This window comes from Miniopterus schreibersii (genome assembly GCF_964146895.1).
Source record: "Miniopterus schreibersii genome assembly, chromosome: 8".
Lineage (NCBI taxonomy): Eukaryota > Metazoa > Chordata > Mammalia > Chiroptera > Miniopteridae > Miniopterus > Miniopterus schreibersii.
Window position 1 is genome coordinate 75,624,902 of NC_138109.1, and position 23,668 is coordinate 75,648,569.

General features: G+C 46.3%; 1 protein-coding gene across 5 annotated transcripts in view; it reads left to right on the forward strand.

Annotated features, from left to right (window-relative positions):
• Positions 1-23,668, forward strand: part of F13A1 (coagulation factor XIII A chain) — a 159,154-nt gene that overhangs the window by 21,817 nt on the left and 113,669 nt on the right. The window lies entirely within an intron of this gene.

The window sequence follows — 23,668 nt, forward strand, 5'->3', positions numbered from 1 at the left end:
GCAGATGGTCCCAGGGCTTTGAGAACTGAGGTCATTAGCGGCCGGCACACACAGCCCTCGCTGCGAGGTGATGGAGGTGTTAATGAATTTGAAGAGGTGGGTGTGGCTGAAAAATGTGCCTAGCGTTCTGCGGGGTCTTTGTCTCTCTCCTGTTCTGTGCCTGCAGCCATGGCAAATCCTGAAAGGTGTGGAGCAGAGCGTTAATTATAGGTTTTGTTAACCTGAAGCTGGAGCTGTGAAAATGTAGGAACAGCTTGTGGTGTTAATTGCTGTCACTCTAACGTGGGCCCCCTAGTTCTTTGATACTCAGTTGAGGGAGGGTCATTGTAAGGAAAGAATTCTCAGCTGTATTTCTTTTTATTTCTCTTTCATTTATCTTTATTGATGAAAGTATTACAGATGTCCCCCTTTTTCCCCCAATGATTGACCTCTTCTACCCTGCACCTGCCCCCCCCAGCCTTCACCACACTATTGTTTGTGTCCATGGGTTTTGCATATATGCATATACTTTCTTTGGTAAATCTCTCCCCACCCACCCCTTCTCTCTGAGATTCAGCTGTAATTCTTACCAGCTCTCCCCCTCAAAACAGTAGATGCCACCCTACCCAGTGAGCCCTCCAAAGTTAATGACTGAGTCTATGAGCAAGTTTCTTTCTCCCTGGAGTCCAGTCACAAGAGCCCAAGGGAGTCAAGGCCAGCGCCTTGGAGATTCTCTTTACCCACAGCTCCAGGCTTCAGTCTGTGGTTGTGGCAGAAAGGAGACGGGAAGGATGACATCAGCAAAGCCTGCTCCTCTTACCAGAACAAAAGCTCTCCCAGAAGCTCCCAGCAAGCCAGCCAGTCTCATTTGCTACCCTTACCTGTAAGAGAAGCATTTCACTTTCCCAGGCCCTTCAGAGGACAGGGACAGGCAGCTAGGCGTGGGTGCTGGGAGACACAGTGGTGTGCGCCTCCCAGCTGCTGGCCTGCGAGTGGGAAAGTGCAGCCTTACGTGTTGAGGTATGTTGTTCACGGTGCAGTCACGGTGCACGCACAGGACCTTGTCAGTTGCACATGTCCTGCATTATTAACCCCACAAAGCATTGAAATATCTTCAGCACATCAATATTTTTATTTCACACATTTCTTAAATAGCATTTATCAAAAACTGGCCAAGGAGGCAGGCTCTGATGTGTCTTAAGGATGGGAGTGACTTGACGATCCTCACAGGGGGTTCAAGACTAGAGAAGAGCTCAAAGGAGAGAAGAGGAGAGCCTGGATTGGAGCGGGAGGAGCAGAGACGGAGAGGAGGGGCTGGAGGTGAGAAATATTCAGGAAGCACAATCTACAGGGCTGTAGATTGGTAGTTTGCATGGGGTGAGAGGGAAGAAAGGATGGCTGGCTTGTGTGACTATGACGATAGATGCTAGCATTTCCCAATGAAAAAAAAAAGATTGTAGGGAATTTGGGAGAAAAAAAGCAACTGTGGGGAATGATGACAGTAGTGGCTCCCATGGACAACTCACTCGCTGACCCTGGGTACTTATTTAATTCTTCCAGCATCCCTCTAGGCACTGGATTCTGATTATCTCCCTTTTTTCCAAATGAGATTAGGGTTGAAGTGGTTAAGTACTTTACCCCAGGTGACACCTAGAGAGTGCTGAAGCTACAATTTGAACTCAGGCATTGTCTCCTAGTCACAATGCATACTACCCCACCAATGAAACTGGAATGCGTAAACAGGATTCTACTTGAGCCTGCTGAACTCTGAGGGACCCAGGGACTTCCAGGCAAACATGTCCAATAGATGGCTGCATAGATGAGTCTGAAGTTTAGGAAAGAGGTTTGGCTTAAATATATGGAAATGTGGATATCATACACAGGTAGGTGGGCAAGATCATTCAAAAAAGTAAACACATGAGAATTAGACTCAGGCCCTGAGGAAAAACACCTTTTAAAAAGTCAGTCCAGGAGCCAAAGCTCCTGGAAGAGACAAAGACCACAAGATCAGATAAATAGGAGGGAAATCAGGGTAGTGCAAATCACTAAATCCAGGAGAGCTGGATATTTAAAGAGGAAGGAGTGACCAGCTTTATCAAATACGAGAAGGAGATGCAGCGAGGTAAGAACTTTCCACCGGACTCAGCAGTCAGGGGGACACTGGCTACTTGAGGAGAAATCAAATTTTAGTGGCCCGAAAGTAAATGAGATGTGAACAAATGGACATCGCAAATGTGGGTTAATTTCTTTAGAGGACATTAGTAAAAAGGGAGGAGCGTTTTGCTTTGAGTGCTTGTTTTAGGATTGGAGGTACTTGAACATGTACGTAGTTAGAGGGGAAGGAAGCAGTAGAGGAAGGATCCTGAAGGTTCAGGAGAAACATTCGGTCACCGAAGGAGAATGCTGGAGGAAGGAGAAGCACAGAGTGAAGAAGCCTGGGTGAGGGACTGGCCAGGAAGAGGAGGCCCTTGTCCTCCGAGGTGTTGGGAAAGAGGAAGAGACAGTGTGGCTGTATTAGGTAAAGGGACAGGAAACTAACCTCACGCCTGGTCACCTCAAGTTTCTCAAAGATGCAGGAGGTAAGCAGGTGCTGCAGGAGCTGACAAAGCTAAGGACCATTTCTTACACCTGAGAGCTTCACCCAAATTCTTTAAGACGATGTGTCCTGTGGGTTTGGGGTTCAGAAAGTCCAGGTAAAATCACCGTTTGTGATTGTCAAGGACCTAGCACATTTTCTCTGCTGAGAAATTTCTTGCCCCAAATCACGCAGCTGGTAAGATATGAAGAACTATTTCTTAGCTGATGCTCGATCCGCTATAATATGCTGTGTTTTGATGAGGATGGGCTACCTGTGTCATTATTTTGAAGCAACATTTATATAGGCTGTCATTTTAGAGTTTTGCTTCTGTGTGTTTCGGCATCACAGCGATCAGTGTGCTCATTTTTAAGTGCCTCTTGAAGTGACTGATGATGGCATCTGAGAAACTAGGACAGTGTTTCCTAGAGTTAGAGTGTGTTATCTGTGAACAGCTGTCATGGGAAATGCTCCTTAAAACAAGTTCCGTGGAAAAATATGTTTGGGTTAGGCTATGTTTCATGTGTCTTCTCAGAGTCCCAATCCCAACACATATTAATATATTAAAAGCTCTGAAGTTAAAAAAAAAAAAAAAAAAAAAAGCTCTAGCCTAACATTTCCCAAAATTGCATTACTACAAACACTACTCTACCATATTTCTATTTTATAATACCCTTTAGTAAAATGCAGAACTCACACTAGAAAATGTCTAATTACAGTTGCAAATTACCTTCATGCTGTAGAACATAAAGGAGGGTGGATGACAGAGCCTGAGTGGATTTGTAGTCTATAAATTATGGTAACTTAATATAATATCTGTTTCTTCTTTTTGATACTTAAGATTTTGTGACAACATTAAAATAACTCTATCAATCTGGCATTCACATCAAGTAACTTTTCAAAAATGATTACTTTACTTCTTTATATTTATATATTTATTTTCTAGATTTTTATTTGGCTTATTTTATCATAAAGCCAATTTGCTTCCCTTCTGAGTGTGTTATTGGACTCTTACTGAGCACTTTTCATGTGCAAAGCACTGTATTGGGATTAGAGTAGTAACACAGATGTTTATCTTCCGCCCCCGAAGAGCCTGGATGGTTCAGCCTGAATAGTAGAGACTGAGTTCTATGTCAGCCTCTTAGGCAAAATACTTGGAAAACACCTTGGAGGGAGTGATTGTGAGGCTAGCTGGAGGAGTTTCTAGGAACTGTTATTTAAGCTGGGTCTCAAAGGATGGGTAGGAGTTGATCCAATTGAATAGAAAGAGTATATATTCTAGGAAGAAAGAAGGGAAGTTCAGTGGAGAAAGGACACTTGGACACATATTGATAGTCTTGTACACCCAGACAAGACATTTAGATCATACACTACCAGCAGCTAGGAGCCTTCATGGAGGAGTTTTAAGTGGAGTAGTAAAAAGATCTATGTTTTTACTATTTAGATTACTATTACATTGTTCAGTGGATTAATTCATTTATTCTGTCTAATCTCCACAACTGTCTACTGGTAAATGGAGACTTTTGCTGGAGGACCAGCCTAACCTGACTCTAGATATGTGTGACTCTTCAAGCAGCTTTCTATGGGGTCAACTTCTCCATTATTAAGTATCCACCCAGTAATGCCCACCCCCATCCCGGATCTGAAAAGATGGGGGGTGAGAGAGAAGACTCTCACCCCTTCCCCTTTGATGCCAGGGGAAGTCCTCCAATGAAAGACTGGTACTAAATAAGAAAACACTATAAAAAGGCAAATAGGAGGTCATTGCTTTCTGTCTTCTCTCTCCTGGTAGCAAAGCAAAGATAACAACTGCTGAACTTCCAAACAAAAATATTGTGTCTTTATGCTGACAGCTAAATTAGTGCAATAGGAACTCTGACAGCCCACAGGCCAAGTTCTGCAGAATCATTTGACCACAGTTCTAGCTGAAGCGAGAGCTGCTCAGTCTCGATGCAGGAGGGAGTGCCAGCCGTCATAGTCTAGTGCCAGAGACACCCAGGGAGCCCCCTCGGCCCTGCCTGGTGGCCCACATGGCATCCTGCCGAGCTCGAGTTTCTCAGCGAGCTCGGTGTCCCGGGGTGACAGAGCTGCCCGTGTGTTTCATAACACCGAGCGCAGTGCGTGGGCAAGGGCCAGGAGGATTCCCACCCAGGTGCCCGCCTTCCTCCGTCTCCCCCTCTCTTTTATCCCCCTAATTTGCCTCCGCCCCCACTGACCCCTCTCGCTTATGAGAAGTCCTCACCTCGGCTAATTAGCACCCACGTAATTGTACCTGCACTCTACCGGACACTCAGGGTCTGCCCTCGGGGGTCACACGGCGAAGGCCTGCCCTGCCTCTTCCATAGAAATTCTAAGAAATCCTTGCAGTTTGTGACGATGGGGGTGAAAAAAGGTGGGGGGAAACTATTTAATGAAAACTAATGTGCCCACTGTTATACCTGGCTCTCAAGTCTCCAATCTGTGAAAAGAGAGAGAGTGTCGGAGCGGAATTAAAACCCGCTGAAGAAAGAATGAAAGCGGACTAATTATTCATAGTCGGTGCCCTCTCATTACTCCATGAGTGTGTTGTAAGGATTAATGAGGGACCCGGAAAGCTCCTGGACTCCTCAGTGATAGTTGCTTGCTAATAAGGTGACCCAATTACCAGCCTTATTTTGATTATTGCAACTGTATAGGAAAGCTAAATCCTTACAGTATTCCTTAAGGAAGCATAGCCTCCGTAACAGCAGTCAGAGCCACGCAGGGCCTGGAAACCATAAAATAAGCTATGAATAGCTCTACCTCCTTTTGCTCCCCTTTCGCCCTTTCTTTCTTCTCAGCACCTCAGCCCTTCCGCTCTTTGTAGCCTTTCTTGTCATTTCTTTGCTCTCCATCTCTGCCTGTTTCTCCCCGGCTCCCACTGCCTCTCTCCTTCTCTCTTACATATATAAACACTGTCCTATGGATGGGTGTTTGTTATTTACCCATCAGTTAGGAGACTGCCAGGAGTTACCTTCAGGAGGTGGGTATGGAAGCTTCTGTGTGTGTTCACAGTGTTTCCTCAGCTTCCAGGACGCTGGGGTTGACTGTTCTGAAGGCCCTGGGTTTTGGGCAGCACTCACTCTCAAGGCTCGGAGTTTTGGGGAACTTGCAGTGGTATGGGGGACCCATCTGGCAGGCCCGTAGGGATGTGCTCACCCTATGGAATCAGTCGCCAGTTGTTGCTTGCTCTGTGCCTGCACTTTGGGGTAGTGAGGTTCAGAGCTCAGTTTTTCTGCTTGTGCAGAGGTGAGCTGTGGCATCTGGTGTCTCCACACAGCAGAATCATTTTCCTTCCTAAACAATCCATTTCATTGCGTCAGATTAAAGCATCAGTCCTGAGAAACTATCCTTGATCAAAAATCAGAAGCTCATTAACATGATCAAGTCTAATTAAGTTAATTTGTTTTCAAGAACAGTATAAAAGGGGCTCCGTAAATGGTGTGGGTATCTTGCACATGGGAGTAAAGAGAGACTTGAATGATACCCAGCCTTTTACCTGTATGCCTGCGGGAGAGGACAGTCCACACTTTTCTGCTAATCTAGAGATGATCAGGTTCTCATACTTCGAACTGTGAAACCAAGTATATCTTTAAAACTAAAGGCTTCTGGGAAAGGGATGTGTAGAATAACAAGAAAAGGGTCATAATAAAAAGAGATTTTTCAATCTCATTCATTCATCCTTTCGTTCATCCATTTACACATTATGGTCACCAATCATATGCTGATGACCTAGGATTGCCACCTGCCAAATCTATAGCCAGACAGAGAGGCATGGACGGTGTTCCAGCAGCAGCATGTTGAATTCCTTCATAGTTACTCCTTTGAGCACCTGAACCTCCCCTACAAAATGAAAATGCTTTGTGAGGGTAGATAATACTATCCAACTGATTCCCATTTATAAGTTCACACAAATTGGCTTTGCATAACAACTAGCTGACATTCTGCAGAGAGCAGTGTCCTGAGGAAAGAAGATATTCTAAGAGCCCGTTTTGAGAGAAAAGATAAAGGGCATGGGGAGTCAGGCATGGACAGATGAAGGCGAGTTGAAAGTGGGTGGAATGAAGATGCTGAGGGCTGAGCTTGTACCCAAGGCAGGCACAGGAAGGAGGAGGAGAACTGTCTGGGCACCACTGCCCACTGAGTAATTAGGATTGGTTGCTCCAAAAAAATCATGCCTCTCTAAATGTTTTACTGTATGTGTCTGCTCTTTGGTAAAGGTAAAGCCATCCAAAGCTTGGTGTGTTTCATGGACTCACAGAATCAGAAATGTTAGGGCTGGAAGGAATCATAGCAATCGCTTTGCCCACCCACTTGTTTTATGGGTCTGGAAACTATCCATACCCAGTAAAAGGTTCAAATACATTCACTCACAAGGTCAGCCCAGGGATCACAGCTCAGTGGGTCACAGCTAGGATGATGCTATTATTTACCCTCTAAAGCAGGACACTTTTGAGAGAAAAGGAAGGGCTAAATAGATGGGATGCTGGAAAAACAGGCATAAGCAGGGACCTAGCAAACCTTGTATATATGGTTGCCCAATCAAAGCTGAAGCTTCTAGAAAGCTAGAGGAATGTAGAGGGCAAAGGGGAGCTATCGTATGATGTTAACAATGGGAATAACTGTCCAAACGGGGCACAGGAAATTTGTGCTAACAAGGGGAGACATCTGGAGCCTAGAGCATTGGATTGGGTGGGGTATAGTATTGATTTGGCTTTGGAAGTGCCAAATCAATGGAGATGGTGAGTTAATCAAGGGTAGGTGAGGTCAAGCAGAGAGAGACATTCACTCAAGATGAGGCAAGACAAAGACAAGGAGACCCAGCCGCATGAAAGGGCGAACAGGCACAGAGCTGGAAGCTGTCCTCAGTGAACCACGGAAGGATAGTGGAGGCTCCCTTGCACCTCCTCACTGCAGAAGCAAAGAAACCTGAGGGGCTAAGCAAGAAGCCAGCTACTTGTGCACTCCAGTTAAGCTTCTCTTCAGGTCTCTCTTTTGGGGGCTGTGCAGGCCTCTGTAACCCCTCAGGGTGTCAGGTGAGGGTGCTGGCCTTGAATTAGCTGTTCAGTAAGATCACCTGGGAGTGGACTAAGGCTTGAAAGGGCAGGCACTGACAGAAACTTGAAACAAACTGGGGAATAAATGGACCAAAGTCACATGAGTGTGGCTCGACCAGTGTGGAAACCCAGGTCTACAGCCATTCTCTGTATGTGTGATCTAGCTATGTACGAGGTAGTTACAACTGTGATTCACCTTCTGCACATGAGGAAACTGAGTCAGCAGGCTTCCAAGTGTACCAAGAATTTTGCACTGAGCACTGGCCTGCTCAGAAATCCTTATACTGGCCTTCCTCTGGGCCTGCCTTCCCTGGAAGCACCTGGTCATCAAACATCTCCACACTATACCCCGTAAACTCAGCCTCTGGCAACTCCTTCTAGGGAACTGGTTTCAGCTAACAGCTAGCGGCAAAATTCTAGTGAATTCGTTCTTACTAAAATGTTAATATCTGATAAGACTAATTATACTTCCTCCTCTTCCATATTTCCATATTTCCTTTTTATGGAAATAATTCCCTAATATCTTAATGGATAAACTGTCATAGTTGAATTCCATTCATCACATAAAATTTGGAGAGGGGGTGAGTTTCTGTCTTCACTTCCCATTCAGTGGACTCCCTACTTTTCCAAGACCTTTCCAGATCCCAGGTCCAGCGTCAGGCCAGGAAAGCTAGGATGAGCCAGTCATCTGGATTTCAATTCTGCTGATTCCTCCTTGAGGTGACAGATTAGGTATGAGAAACTTGGTTAAGGTATAGACTGGGCAGGACAACCTGAAGGCCTTTAGTTAGAGATAAGCTAAATGTTTGTGTCTGTCCACCACCCCCCTACCACCAAATTCATATGTTGAAGCTCTAACCTTCAGTGTGATGATATCTGGAGGTGGGGCAGTTGGAAGGTAATTAGGTTTAGATGAAGTCATGGGCGTGGTTCCCTATGGAGGGATTCATATCCTTTTAAGAAGAAAGAGAGGCCAGAGCGCGTGCTCTCTCTGTCTCCCTACCATGTGAGGACACAGCAAAATAAATAAATAAATATAGTCATCTGAAAGCAGGGAAGAGGGATCTCACCAAGAACCAAATCTGCCAGCGCCTTGATCTTGGATTTCCCAGCCTCCAGAACTGTGAGGTGTAAATGTCTGCTATTTAAACCACCCAGTCTGTGGTAATTTGTTCTAGCAGCCTGATACTTTCTGAAGTCCAGCAGCTAAACACTCAACACTGTGGTGTTACCTGAGGAGCAACACATAGGCAGGATTTTATTTTATTTTTTTTCTAAAGCAGCCATCAGCATAATGCTATCAATCCTTCCAAGTATCATGCTTTCCATTTGAGCTTATAACCTAAGAACTAATGCTATTTCAAGTCCTGTTTCCTTGGCTAGGAAAATACAAAGGCAAAACAGCTTCCTCTCAACCCCATAAGTGGCTCCCAGAGAAAGAAGCCGCATTTGGTGTTCAGCATCTCAAAATTAGGTTGGCAAATATGCTGTAAGTTCTCTGGAAAATCAGTGCACAGGGTAGACAAGAGCTGTTAGTATTCGGAAGCAATTAATTTCACAGAAAGAGACAAAAATAATGGTTTTATGACTAAATGATGGACATGAAGAAGTGGAGACAGCTAGGGTGGCATTTTCCATCAAACACGTTTTTTATTTGTGTAACATATTTCTAAGTGATGGAAAATGACACACTGTCTCCATTACTTCATTTCCATCATTTCAATCTTTTCTTTCATGTTTGTGAAACAAATTGCTTTAAACATGTCAAAGACACTTGAGTGGAGTGTTAGCCAAATTTTAAAAAATAAAGATGATTCATAAAGACAGCGCTTGTGTTTATAACCATCAAGATAAAATTTCAAGGAAAAAAAAAATCACAGTCTTGATTATTTAGGGCACAAGTATAAGGTAATCATCTTCAGGAGGTAGAGAGAAATCTCTTTTTGCTCTCTGCCTCATTTCCCCTGGATTTATATGGCTCAGTAAACCTGGCCTTGTGGGTGCTAAATCATCCCCTTTTCCATGATTTACTGAGTAGCCCGCTCTTGGGCATATTGATTTCTTTAGTCTTGGATTTTGAATTGCGTTTGCATTATTATGAAACAGGTTGAGCTCCTCATTGACATTCTGCTTCTCACCAGTTAGTCCCTTATCCTCTTAGAGCTGACGCTTCTTGACGGGAGGGCACACGGTACCCTTTCTTTGAGACAGGATGTTGCCCAATACAGGGCAATTGGGGATATCCCTTCAGCACATACTTTTGAAGAATTGACGTTGGTGCTCCAAAGAGAGAAAGCTCAAAAAGTACTGCTCATCTTAAGAAACTTAAAGACCTACATCCCTGATGGTAAAAAAGGAGGACATGACTACACAAGGTACTTATTCCAACAGTGGTTACACATGTTATTCTGTTGCTGTTATTGTTGGAAAGCTTTTTTAAAATTTTCAAACAAACTTCACTTTACAGACAATTTACAACTAGAGTGCAAAGAACTTCTGTTTTTTGCCCCTCAGAATCATTAGAGGGTGGTGAATGTGATGTCCAATCACCCCTGAATTCTTTAGCACAAAGACACTCTCCTACATAGCCAACAAAATCAGAATATTAACACTGATGTGTTCTGATCATCTGATCTTCAGGCCCCATTTGGGCTTCACCAGTTCTTCCAATAATGTCCTTGACCCAAGAGGATCCTGCCCAGCATCGTATGTAGCATTTTGTTGCCATGTCTCATCTCTAGTTTTGTTTTATTTCCGTTTGGAACAGTTTAATAGTCTTACTTTGACTTTCATTACTTGACACCTTTGAAGATCATAAGGCAGTACTTTTGTGGAATGCCCCTCAGTTTAGTTTTTCTGTTTCCTCATGATTAAAATCAGGTTATGGATCCTTGGCAGTGACAATGCAGAAGTGATGCTGTGTTCTTCTCTGAATCCTAGCTGGTTACACATAATTTGATGTACCTTGGTGTAAGTCTCTTTGGGTTCATCTTTATTGGGACTCTCTGTACTTCCTGAATTTGTGTGACATTTTCCTCCACCAGGCTAAGGAAGTTTTCTGTCATTATTTCTTCAAACAGGTTCTCTATCCTTTGCTCACATTCTTCTTCTTATGGTTCCCCTATAATGCAGATGTTGTTATGTTTCATGTTGTCCCGAAGTTCCCTTAAATTACCCTCCTGTTTTTTAATTATTTTTTTCTTCCTGCTGCTCTGATTGAGTGATCTTTTTCTATCTCGCCTGCTAAATCACTTATCCGATTTTCTGCTTTGTACAGCCCACTAGCTATCCCTTCTGTATTTCAGATATGGCATTCTTCATTTCTGACTGATTATTTTTCATGGTTTATGTGTCCTTTTTCATGCTGTTGTTGTTCTCACGAAGTTTCTTGAGCATCCTTATAACAATTGCTTTGAACTCCCTATCTGATAAATTGCTTGCCTCCATTTAATTTAGCTCTTTTTCTGAAGATTCCTTCTGTTTTTTCACTTGGGGCCTGTTTCTTTGTCTCTCCATTTTGGCTGGCTCTTTGTTTTTGTTTCTATGTATAAGATAGAACTGCTATAGACTCCCAATCTTGGTGGGGTGGTCTTTTGTAGTAGGTGTTCTGTGGGACCAAGTGGTACAGTCTCCTTGATCTCTTAAGCTGTGTGCTCTAGAAATATATCTTCTGTGGGTTGTTTGTGCCCTCCTGTTGTAATTGGTTCTTGATTGCTGTTGGCCTTTTCATGGAGGGATCGTCCCTCAGACTGGCTGAATATGAGGCTCAGCCCTGACTATGGTGTGCAAACTGCTATGCCAGCACAGTCTCAAGATGTCTTGATGGGCTCAGTAGCACAACCATTAACTCTTCAGTCTGGGTGTCTAAAGAGGTAAACCTTTATCACTATGTATGAGATGCTGTGCAGGGGATGTCCCTTGAGGCAGGGTTGTTCCTAGTAGGACCTTGGGCCTGCGGGTATCCACATTTGGGTGTGCCATTTGTGTATCTAGTGGGCCAAGCTCTGGTATGGTCTGAAGCCCACCACTGGTTTTGTTGGTTCTGCGTCCTTTGGGGTGTGTTTCAGATGCAGATCACTGTTGGACATTGTATATAACTGGCCTTGGGCTATCTGTGTCTAGTATCCACTCTGTTTACTGATTGTGTCTGCATCTACTAGACCTGTGTGTGCATGGAAGGGACCAATCTGTGTAACTGGGTTGGCTTCTTTAAGATTAGAGCTGGGGAAGATCTGTGGTTGTACTGAGGCTCCCTAAGTACAACCTGTCAGCTACTCCACCTCCCCCTTGAGGTTGCCTGGTCTTCCTCCAGAGCCTTCTGAAGAGAGTCTGTAGAATGAACCCAGATAGCTTAGCAAAGGCTACTGGTCCCCCTGCTTGGCGATTATGCAGTCAGGCATTCAATGCGGGGAAATTAGTTTCTGCTTCAAAGCCAAACTCCTCAGTCTCTACCAGAGATTCAACTCTAGTTCTCCCTAAGGGGGCTCACTGCAGGTTCAAGGTTGGTACAGCCTTCGGCCTCCTCTGCAAGAGCAGGTGCAGCCACCTTGGGCTTAGGGGGATAGAGCAAAAAAGAGTGTCCGGTTGAGAGTGTTGCCAGCCCAGTCTGCAGGAGGGGGTTAAGCGTGTCCTCCTGGTCCCAGACAACAGCCTCCGAGGGCCTCACACTTTGAATGTCCCAGTCTGCTCTCCAGTCCCCCATAGGACTGCTCCCAGCAGGGTTGTCTAGGACTTCACAGGGCTGAACCAGTCTCCTGTTGAGTGAGGGTGGTGCCTGTAGACTGCAGGAGGTGCAGACAGGCTCTACCTCTCCTTCCAGAGGCCATCTGGCAAAACTCCTAGGAATCTCAGGTCAGCCTCCCCACAACGCAGCACTCACCTGTCTCCCCCACAGAAGCTTCCCAGGGGATATAGTCCAAAAATCCCAGCTCTGCGTGGTACCAGTGCCTTCGTGTTACCAAACCAAGCAGGAGGAGTTAGAAAATCAGCCCTGCACGGGATTCTGATCTCTCTGCATGGCTGGTGTAAGCAAAGTGGAGCCAAAATTCCCAGCTCTACTCGAGCTCCAAACTCCGCATTGAGAGCCAAAACTCCCAGACCTGAGCTGTTACGCATGCCACCAACCCAGCAGGACAGGGTGGGCTGGGTGGCTCCACAGGTGGGGAAGGATTCCCACCACGTGCTCGAGGTGGGAGTGATCTTTTCCCTTCCCCCAAGCCAAACAGTTTAGTCACTGACTAGGGCCCAGCACAATGCCTTTCAAGAAAGTAGAGGGTCCCTCAAAATCACTGCTGGATGTAGCCCGCAGACCCCTCCCCTACACCCAAACACTGCAGTGCAGCCTCTCCAACAGGCAGAGCCAGGAGTGAATTTCTCAGGCTGGGGCTGCTAACACTGGGCGGGGCTCCTTCACTGGGAAGGTGCGATCCCAGTCTCCCAGGCAGACAGTCACCCTGGTTCCCACTGCCTGATGCCATACCAGCTCTTCTTCTCGTCTCTATTGCTCTGAGTTGGGGATCCCTGCAAGGGGTTGAGACTGCACGCTCCCAAAGGGAGGGAGCTTTGCAGCCCCAATATACCTCTGGCTCTCAGCTGTTATACCTGCTCGAGGGGGTTTCTCCCTTTCTGCAACTATGCGCCTCTTACCAGTCTCTACATGGCTTCTTCAGTGCTCCTTAGATATAATATTTCCAATCAGCTATACTTCAGTTGGTTTTTCAAGTTGGTTGCTCTGTAGTTGAGCTGTAAACCCTGTCTGTGGCTGGGAGCACCTGCACGCAGCCTCCAGCTATTCTGCAGCCACCTTCGATTTGGGTTCGGTGCTCAATAATTGGCTGTAGAATGAACTCAGGAACCATGCCACATCAGCAGTCACCTTTCTACTCAGAAGTAAAAATAAAATAGGTTTAGTAAGTTTTCTTTGCTGCTGTGACCACAGACACCATATAAAAATGAGAATAATAATTATCTGTTCAGTTCACGACATGGCCTTCAAATATATTATCACTTAATTCTCACTTTTTATAATTGCCATTTACAGGCAGAAAATAGACTGCGTGTTTCATTAGCTTCCCGAGTTATGACCGGAACAGATTCGGGTTCATATTATTGTTCTGCGCTTCATAGCTGTGTAACCTGGAGCCAGGTACTAAGTTCTCTGAGCCCCAGAGTCACAGCTATAAAATGGATGTAACTTTTGAAGCTGATATAGAGTGTTAGTACAATATCTGACACATTGTAGGGTCCGGAGCATAAAACAAAACTCCTCAACAGGAGTATATAAAAATAAGCAACAGAAGTTTATTCAAAGGAATTGGTTTTGCTAGTGAGAAAACGGCTAAGAAGCCAAGCAGGTGACACAGGGAGGTAGCCCAGGACACAGTAACAGAAACTAACTACCACCATACCTGGAATGGGAGGGAGGCACATGCAGGAGGCCTCACCAAAACCCAGAAGCCACCCCCGAGGTCTGAGCCACAGCAGGGAGAGGATTCGGACTATCAGAAAGCAGGGAGGGAAGGGGACTCGCTTTGGTGTCTCCCCCATCTGCCTCCAAAAGGTCTCATTGGCTAAAGTAGTGGGGAACCTTTTTTAGGCCAAGGGTCATTTGGATATTTATAACATCATTTGTGGGCCATACAAAATTATCAACTTAAAAATTAACTATGAAAAGGCTCCTAGATTTATTGAATTTTGAGTCCCTCCTGTGGTTGCCTTGGCAAGGCCAGGCCTATACGGGCCTCAGTCCAGATGTTCCCCACCCCTGGCACCCAAGTAAAAGCCAGAAGGTAAAGGAGCCTGGGAATCAGATTTCCTGTGGAACCAAAAAGAGGGTTCTAGAAGGTGTGGACATTGGGTCTGAGAGCAACCGGGCAGTCAACAGACACAGTAGATTAGTAGAGATTTTACGTAGATTAGTTTTTCTTAAAGACTAAAAGTATTCTGTCTTCTCTCAAATGAGGTAACTCACACGTGTGGTTAAGAGAATTTCCAGAAGCCAGCTTCACTGAGTAGACAGATCAGCATAGCAGTTACCCACACTAGGCCCCACTTTTTGGAGCAGACTCTTCCAAACAGCCCGCTCATGCAGGCTTGCAGCCTGGCCGTGACTCCCAGGGTAAGAAGAGATGGCTTTCTCTCGGGGCTGTACGCATCTGAAACGGCGCCTGGCAGCCACTCAGCACCTCTCTGTGAAGGATGAACCAAACCTGGGGTTATCTTTGGCTCGGTCCCTCTCACTAGGAGCCAGCCCCTCATTTCTGACCCAGTTTCCTGCTTCTGCCCAGCATGCCTCCACTTACCGCCCTCCAGAGACGATCATTAGCCCTCTGGGGACACAGGCATGTCTCGCCTGAAAACCTCACAGCCTTCTGACTGGGTGCCCTGGCTCCGCGCTTGCCCCTCCAGATCACTCTCCACCCTGCAGCCAGAGTGACCTCTCTGAAGTAAGTGCAAATCTCATCAGGCCACTTAAAGTGTCTCGTGGCTCCTGGCCTGTTTCCAGCCCCTCCTGGGAAACAGCTGAAAGGCCTTCGCACGGCATCCAAGGTCCTTCGGTTCTTACCCCGCCCAGGTCAGCTGCTTCTCCTGCCAAGGGTGTCCTGAGGGTCTCCTCACTCCCTTAGGCTCCAGGCGTTCACTATGCCCTCTGCTGGGAGGCTCCTCCCCACCATCCACATTTAAGGTTGTATTTCTAAGCCACATTCTCTGAGGGGTCCGCTCCGACGTTTGTAAGCACCGTTTCTGGGTTTCTGCCACACCCAGCAGTAGTGATGGTTTGTTTCAGAAGTGCTACCACGCCTTGTTCCTTAGGCCAGTAACCTCCTCTGTAGCCTGGCACACAGTAGGCCCACTTCAAATGTGAGTCAAATTTGTTGAAGGATCTCTACAGCCTTATTTCACAGATAAAGAAACGCTCTTACCTTGATGTTGTTGAAATCTTTATCTCCTGTCCCTTTCTTCCTCTCTATGCTTTGGCGGCCCCTTGGGCCAGGGTCTTGTCTCCTCACATCCAGATTATGGCCTTGGTTGGCCATTGAAGGCATGTGCTTCCTCATGCAGATGGTCAGCATCAGGCAGTCACCTTGTTATTTTTTCTGAATCCTTCTAAGAGTCTAGCACAGTGCTGGTTTCATATATATTCCACAAATGTATACCTTACTCCAAAAAAGATTTTAAGAGAATTAGGTAGGATTGAAAGAAAAATGAAATAAAATTAAGGGAGGTAAGACACCTTAAAGAGTATCTACCTTCAATTAGGCAGTTATTTATTACCCATCTATGATGTTTCAGGCATCATGCAAGCCACTGGATACACAAAGTGAAACAACTCAGTCCCTGTCCTCCAGAAGTTTCTGCTTCCTTCCCGTTTGCTGGACCACAGAATATTCCTTTAGGAAGCATCATTGCTATATATCCATAAGCCACAGATCTATATCCATATATCTACACCTACATGAAACAAGGGGTGAAAAAAAAGGGCAGGTTCCTGGAGGTGTCTCCTAGATCGCTTGCTTTTAAACATTTTTGCTTCTCTCCTCTTTGCTGCTATGACCTGAGGTTTCTGGGCCCTTCTGATTATTTCGTTGTGGGTGGTGGTGTTTGTTTCTGAGCTGGTGGCCTGATGTTCCTGACAGTCATTCCGGGGCTTATTCCAGCCTGGTCTCTGTGCCGCCCCGCTCCGTCCAAAGGCTGTTGAAACAGGTTCCCTCCCTCCACCAGGCGCGGCGCTCCCCCTTCCAGATCTGCCACCTGCGTCCCTCGTCTAAGGAACTCTTCCAGGGCCCATGTGAAATAAATTGATTATTTTGAACATGAAAGGTGAGCCTTGGGACAAACAAATGAATCAAATGGAAAGATGAATTACCATCAAGAAATTTACCTTACCAGCTGGAGGCATGACATATTCACAAGTTCCTTAGAGACAATCTTCTTGTAAGAATCCACTATTAGAGTCTGCAGTTGGGTGCAGTCAGAGTTCAGCTTAAAGTGTTTGTATCTGAATGGCAAACACCCCCTGGAAGAAAGCGTTTAGAATGAGAAATGTTTATTTCGTGTGAAGGGCTCTTGGAACTGACGGCTGCTGGCCGCAGGCATCTCTTCCCAAGGCTTCTAGAGTCTCTGTGATGTTTTTAATGGGACTGGACACCTGCAGAAAGCGCAGTTCAGTCCCACTGCCATTCACTGTGCACCCACTTGGCTCAGTGTAAGGCCCCGTGACATCCTGCGGGGCTATAAGGACAAATACGATAATATCTTTAATTCAGTTTAACGAGAAAAGTAGATATCTACGAGAATGAAAGGAAAGGGCTTTGTTTGGGGTTTTCTGGGGACTAATTAGGAGTGCACAGCAGCAGTGTTACTGTTACTGAGTACGGTACGGGATCATAGGGCACGGCCACTTGATTCACGGCCAAGATGCCAAGGAGATGAGGGAAATCGGGCGTCCTGACTACCAGCTTCTGTCAGAGCAGCTGGGGAGAGTGACTGGGCATGTTCTTCAGGGCTGGGACCTGCTTCTCCCTCTTGAGTATGTCCTTCCAGTTCAGACACAGGCCAGGGGCAGTCCCAGGCATTCTACGAGCAACAATATTCACCCTTATTGACCATCCTGTATGCGAATGAGTGGCCTTCCTGGACCACCTGGGAACCTAGTCACCCCTTAGGAAATTGTGTTTTTAATGTAAACCTATTCCAAAGCCACCCACTGACTAAAACATTAATTTTTAAAAGTCAGCACATTCCTCTGGGGGGTACTACCAATGTGGGGCTTTGCCTGCAGTGGGTTCTTGGGTTGAAATGAATGGTTGATAGTTGATTTTCCCCAGAGTCACATGGAGCTGAGTCTGAGCTGGAGGTAGATTTCTCTAGCTGACCTGTGACCCTAATAGAAAAAGCCATGCAGAAAGCTCGGGCCCACTGAGCCAAGGTTGGAAAGGAATAAAATCTTAAAGGAATTAAATATTTTCGCCACCTTCTGCCCGATTCCTGGCGGGGGCTGGGGGGAGTGGAGGTGCTGAGGGAGCTGCATTTCTCTGCTTTTCTCACATGTATGTGTAGGGAGAGAGGAAGGTTAAAGAGGGCACCAGGGCCTTCCAACACAGGCACAGGGGCCAACCAAACCCTTCCTCACGAATATTTCTATGGCCTCAAAAATAACTGACCTATTAAAACAAGCCTTTCAACAAAGAGCATATGTTCATTTCTAGATCACCTGGGAAGGTGGCACCAATTTTAGATAAGTGTGAAAAAATGCAACTGGTCATTACATTTTTTTTTAATGTTTAGTAATCCAATTTCAAGGACTACGTTATTAAAAGCAAAATGAGGATCTTTTCTGGGATATTACTTTGCCTGCTTCTATTTTTCTTGCTGAGATTTTTTTAGATGCAAAAGTTACACAGTGTGTGTGGGGGGGGAGCAGAACAGCACCTCCCCCAGGCACCACCCACCTGGGCGAAGGCGCAGCCCCATCGGGTCCCTGCAACAGGCCGCCTCCCGGGGCGACGAGGGCTGCTTAGGGACATGAAAGACCACGCTGTCGCCGTTTCCTCGCTCACGATTCAATCACGGAAAATGCGTCCCGGTGCTGTCGCCGAAGTCATTCCGATCAGAATGAAAGGTGGCGCGACGGGGCAGGCGGCAGTGCCCGGGCGCGGCGGACATGCCCGGCCTCGCATTAACCACCAGCTTTCCCACTGCGGGCGTGGGTTCTGCTTTCTGCCTTCGGGCCACCGCCTGCCCCTGACCCGCCCCCGCGCGCCCCCTGTGCCCGCCGCCTGACCTGTCCTCAGCGCCGTCAGTCACCCGGCACCCGGACCCCTTCCCGGCTGGGCTCCTCGGAGGCCCCTCCCCGCCGGGCCTCCCTTCTCCCGGCGGGGGGTAACGCCCCGGGATTCAAGCCGCTTCTGGCTTCCACGCCTACTCCCCACCCCAGGGCGGCCCCCTCTCCTCCAGCCGCGCGTCCCTGGGTTCCCCCACTTTCTCCCTCCCTGGGCTTCCTTCACCTAGGTTACCCTCCAGCCCCCCCTCCCCCCCCCAGCCCTTCCTGGTCACTACGGGGTGGCGACGCTGAGGACAGAGCCCTCCGCCCCAGAGCAGAGACTGGGTCCCAGCCCGGCCTCCACTCCGCAGGGCTGCAGGACGTCCTGCATGCGGCAGCCTCACGGGGCCTCAGTTTCCCATCTGTGAAATCCCCTCCCACGGCTGTCCTAAGGACCTAAGGACCCAGGAAACAAACCGTTATTCCTGTCACTTTATTTCCGCCTTTAGGTGAAAGGCCTTGGTAACTTTTCCAGTGATGAAACTGAACATTTTAGCATAGAGTGGAATCAATAAAAAGTCACAGCCAGCTTGTTCTGACTTCAGCACCCTCCGAGACTGAGGGGTTTAACTCGCAGGCTTTAAGGCAGAGGTGGGGGGCCTTCTCTCTGCCAAGGGCCATTTGGAGATTTATAACATCATTCGGAGGCCATACAAATTATCAACATAAAAATTAGCTATGAAAAAAGCTCCCAGATTGTTGAATTTCCAGTCCCGCCTGTGGTTGCCTTGGCAGGGCCAGACCAAATGATTTCACAGCCCTTATATGGCCCATGGGCCAGACGTTCCCCACCCCTCACCTAAAGAACTAAATGTTGAGCTAATAGTAGTGCAGATGTTTGTTGTTTGTTTAATAATAAATTTCTCTTTGGAAGAAAAAAACAGGTGATGATACTTTCTTCTTAGGCCCAAGTCTTAGACTTCTGTGTCTATAGTAAATTACCCCTTAAATAATAAAACGTAAAATTCCCTAAGGCAAAGTTGGTAAAGTTTTATCGTAAGGGCTACATACTGAATAGTTTAGGCATCGCCAACCATGTGGTCTACTCAGCTCTGCTGCTGTAGCCAATAACGCACAAATGAAGGAGCTGGATTGCATTCCAATAAAACTTTATTCACACAAGTAGGTGGCAACCTGCATCTACTCCCTGGACTCTAGTTTGCCAACTCCTGCTCTGAGGCATGAGTGGAGATTACAGTGACCATGAATGATGAAGGAAGTCAGGAATTATGCATGGGGTACAGGTGTCGGGTAATTCTTTCATGATAATTCTGGAGTTATTAAGGCTTTTTGGTTAATAGTGAACACCATCGTGTGTGTGTGTGTGTGTGTGTGTGTGTGTGTGTGCGCGCGCGCGGGCACACATGTGCAGCAGGGTGGCCTGCGTAAGTTCTTCTGACAGAAATAGTAGTCAGCTCAAGATTTTAGGATCTTGAGTGAACTAGCCTTTGAAGGTAGATTTGGGTTCCGTGGGTTTGTCAGTGGTCAGGGACCCCACCCTGGCCTCCCAGCTCCCGGCGCAGAGGCATCGGAAAGCCAGAGAGAGTGGGGAAATCACAACAGCAACGGCCACAACTGAGCAGCCCTTCTCCTCACTAACACTTCACAGGACAAGGCAGAGGCTTGACAAGCAGAGAGCGGATGAGTGCTTTGCCCACACTCACACCCTAAGGGTCAGGCTGCTTTCCCCGGGGCCACAACTCCCGCAACAGAAGCAGCTGGCTTTCCCCGGGACACCCACCTTGCTTCAGATTTAGAACCAGAGCTGGTCGAAGGGCCTCTGCTTCCATCTTCACTTTCCAGTAGCTGTTTCAAACACAAACAATACATATATCGGAGTGGACCCATACTGCGCGCCAGGCATAAAGCTTCCATTATATTATAAAAATTATTTTTTTTCCCATTTCCAGAACTAAACTGCAAAGAGACACGGAAAGGAAAGCTCAGACAATAGCTAACGGGGAGTGATAACTGGAACTAGCTCTCACCAACTGCAAAGCGCTCTCTACACACGCAGCTGCCAGGGAGCTGAGGGCTGAACTCTCAGGCTCTCAGCCAGGTGCCCTGGTTCAAGTCCCAGCTCCACTGCTTACCAGCCGCGTCACTTCGGACAGATTTCTTAATGACCTCGTGTCTTAGTTTTCTGATTTGTCAAATTAGAATGATGGTAATAATGATCCCCTCCAAACACATACAGTTTGTTATAAGTAATAAAGCAGCACAGGCATGAGCTCTGTGTACAGCCTGCAGGCTGCATGATCACGGGAGTCAGTCGCATTCACTGTTGTGTCCCCAGCACTTAGAGTAACTCCGAGCACGTAGTAGGCAATTGTTGTATGAATGAATACCGTTCGAATAAACTAGAGTCTTTAAATTAGGTCATATCTGGTTTCAAAACCAACATATTTTTTTGTATAATGTGAATTCCATAGGTCAAATTTAATGAACATTTGAAATCATAATTTGAAATGTAATAATGGAAACTAGTAATTGTCTTCATTATTTCAATGCACCCAACAAAAGTGGTTGTTAGTACAAAGATGATGCTGAGGCTCATAGCACAGAGCACACAGCACACAACACACAGAGCAGAGCACAGAATACTGCACACAGCACAGCACACAGCACAGAGAACACAGCACAACACACAGCACTGCACACAGCACAGCACACAGCACAGCACACAGCACTGCACACAGCACAGGGCACACAGCACAGCACACAGCACAGCACACAGCACTGAACACAGCACAGCACACAGCACAGCACACAGCACTGCACACAGCACAGAGCACACAGCACAGCACACAGCACTGCACACAGCACAGAGCACACAGCACAACACACAGCACTGCACACAGCACAGCACACAGCACAGCACACAGCACAGAGAACACAGCACAACACACAGCACTGCACACAGCACAGCACACAGCACAGCACACAGCACAGAGCACACAGCACAGCACACAGCACTGCACACAGCACTGCACACAGCACTGCACACAGCACAGAGCACACAGCACAGCACACAGCACTGCGCACAGCACACAGCACTGCACACAGCACAGCACACAGTACAGAGCACACAGCACAGCACACAGCACTACACACAGTACAGAGCACACAGCACAGCACACAGCACAGCACACAGCACTGCACACAGCACTACACACAGTACAGAGCACACAGCACAGCACACAGCACAGCACACAGCACTGCACACAGCACAGAGCACACAGCACAGCACACAGCACTACACACAGTACAGAGCACACAGCACAGCACACAGCACTGCACACAGCACAGAGCACACAGCACACAGCATGTTCACATACATTCCCCTAGTTCTTTGCTATTCCCGAAGGAGTGTCTTTATGTAATTCATTTCAAAATTCCTTCATCTTTTTTAAAAAAAAATACCTAAATCTGTCATTTTCACATAGTTTTTTTTCTCTCAAAGTTTATTTTTACTAAACTTGTGTCGTACTTAATCTATGTATGTTAAATCCAAACTAGTATTTAGTGACAACAGCTGCCGGGAGCTACTGTAGTGAACAAATTATGGTCCCATTTAGTGGGCAAGATTGCCTCTGATGCCTGCCCTTCAACAGTGATGGGGCTCCGGGGGGCTACAAGCCTCCAGAGGAAAGGGTCACCTCAGCCCCGGTGGAACGTGCGCAGAGAGGAGCATGCACAGGAAACCTGGGGAGGAGGTGCGTTTGGAGCAAGCAGCTTTTCCAAGTGGCGTTTCCTGCAGGCTTCTCGGAAGCTGAGCCCCACAGTCCCAGGAACACCACCTGGACACTGTCGCACCTTGGCACAAACCCATTTTTAAAGCTTTATCAGATTTATGATAATATTCATTCCTAGTGGTGATTAACGGATATCCCTAACACACAGCAAAGCACTGGGGTTCTAATCTTTCTCCCCGTCTTGCACGGTGTAAATTATTTTCATTAAGATGAAGCATCTCCCTGCAGTAACTCATGCACCCACCTCCTCGCTGTCTCCAGCCAAAGAATATTTGAGAGGCCTCTGCAACTGCAGATGCCAAAATGAAGTATCCTTTTTGTTTGCATTAATGTAGTACCCCTTACGTGTTTTATATAAAACAATTAAAGTGCATAAGTTTTGTTCTTGCAGTTTCTTCTGTTTCCAATCAAAATAATGTACAGACTTAGTCTGATTTGCATTTTTAGCCAAGTGAAGAATTAAATATGTATAGCTGAAAGATTTGCTTCAGTTTAATTATTAATGAGCTTGATTATCTTATCAACTAAACTGTAAATTAAGCTGTAAGTAAAAGAGTTAGAGAGTGCTGGAGGGTTGAATTTCTACATACAGTGAAGACTGATTTTTCAGGAGCCCATTGGTTAAATCCAGTTATGAGATTAACATATGAAATAAGAATTTGGTCCTAGATGGTAGTAATAAAGAGAAAGATTTACCCTGACACAGCTTGTATATAAAGTATGAAGAGCCTGCAAACGTGGTCAAATGTACCGAGGATGTTTAATCTATTGAAATAACAGCTAAAAATGTGTTATGCATCGGAAATTGTGTGCTAAGTAGCTTACTCGTATTATTTTATTTTGCCCTTAGATAGTATTAGCATCCCCATTTGCTGATGAAGAAAAAGAGAAGGAAGGAGGGATTTGTAGAGGTCAAGTAATTTGCCAGGGGTTGCGAGCTGGGGACGGAGCAGAGCCAGCGCTCCAAGCCAGACAGTGTCCCTGCAGCGGAACGCTTGCCCGGGACACACGCCTAGACCGTTCGTGAGGCTGGCAATAACCACATCTTGGGTGAATGTGAAACTGGTTCCCTATGACAACCTATACATATAATCCTATTTTATGTAATATAACAAATAAAAATTATATACAGACTAGGAATAAACATAAACGTTCACCTTATGACCTTAAAAAAGCAATGATAGCTTTTTAGAGAACAGGATCTCAGGGATAACTTCACAGTACCCTATGGACCCGTTTTTGGTTTTGCACCCCAGGTTAGCATTTCTGTATCTTATTTGAATTAGATAGGTGGCCAATCAAGCAATCAAAATCCCTATAAATACTGTTATTTCTTTTTAGCTAGACATGACAAACCTGAGCCTCAAAGAAGTTAAGAAAATGGACTACCATCCTGGTAGCAGAATGAAATTCAACCCAGTGCTTTTGATTTCAAGTGTAACGCAGTAAATTACTTTCCACC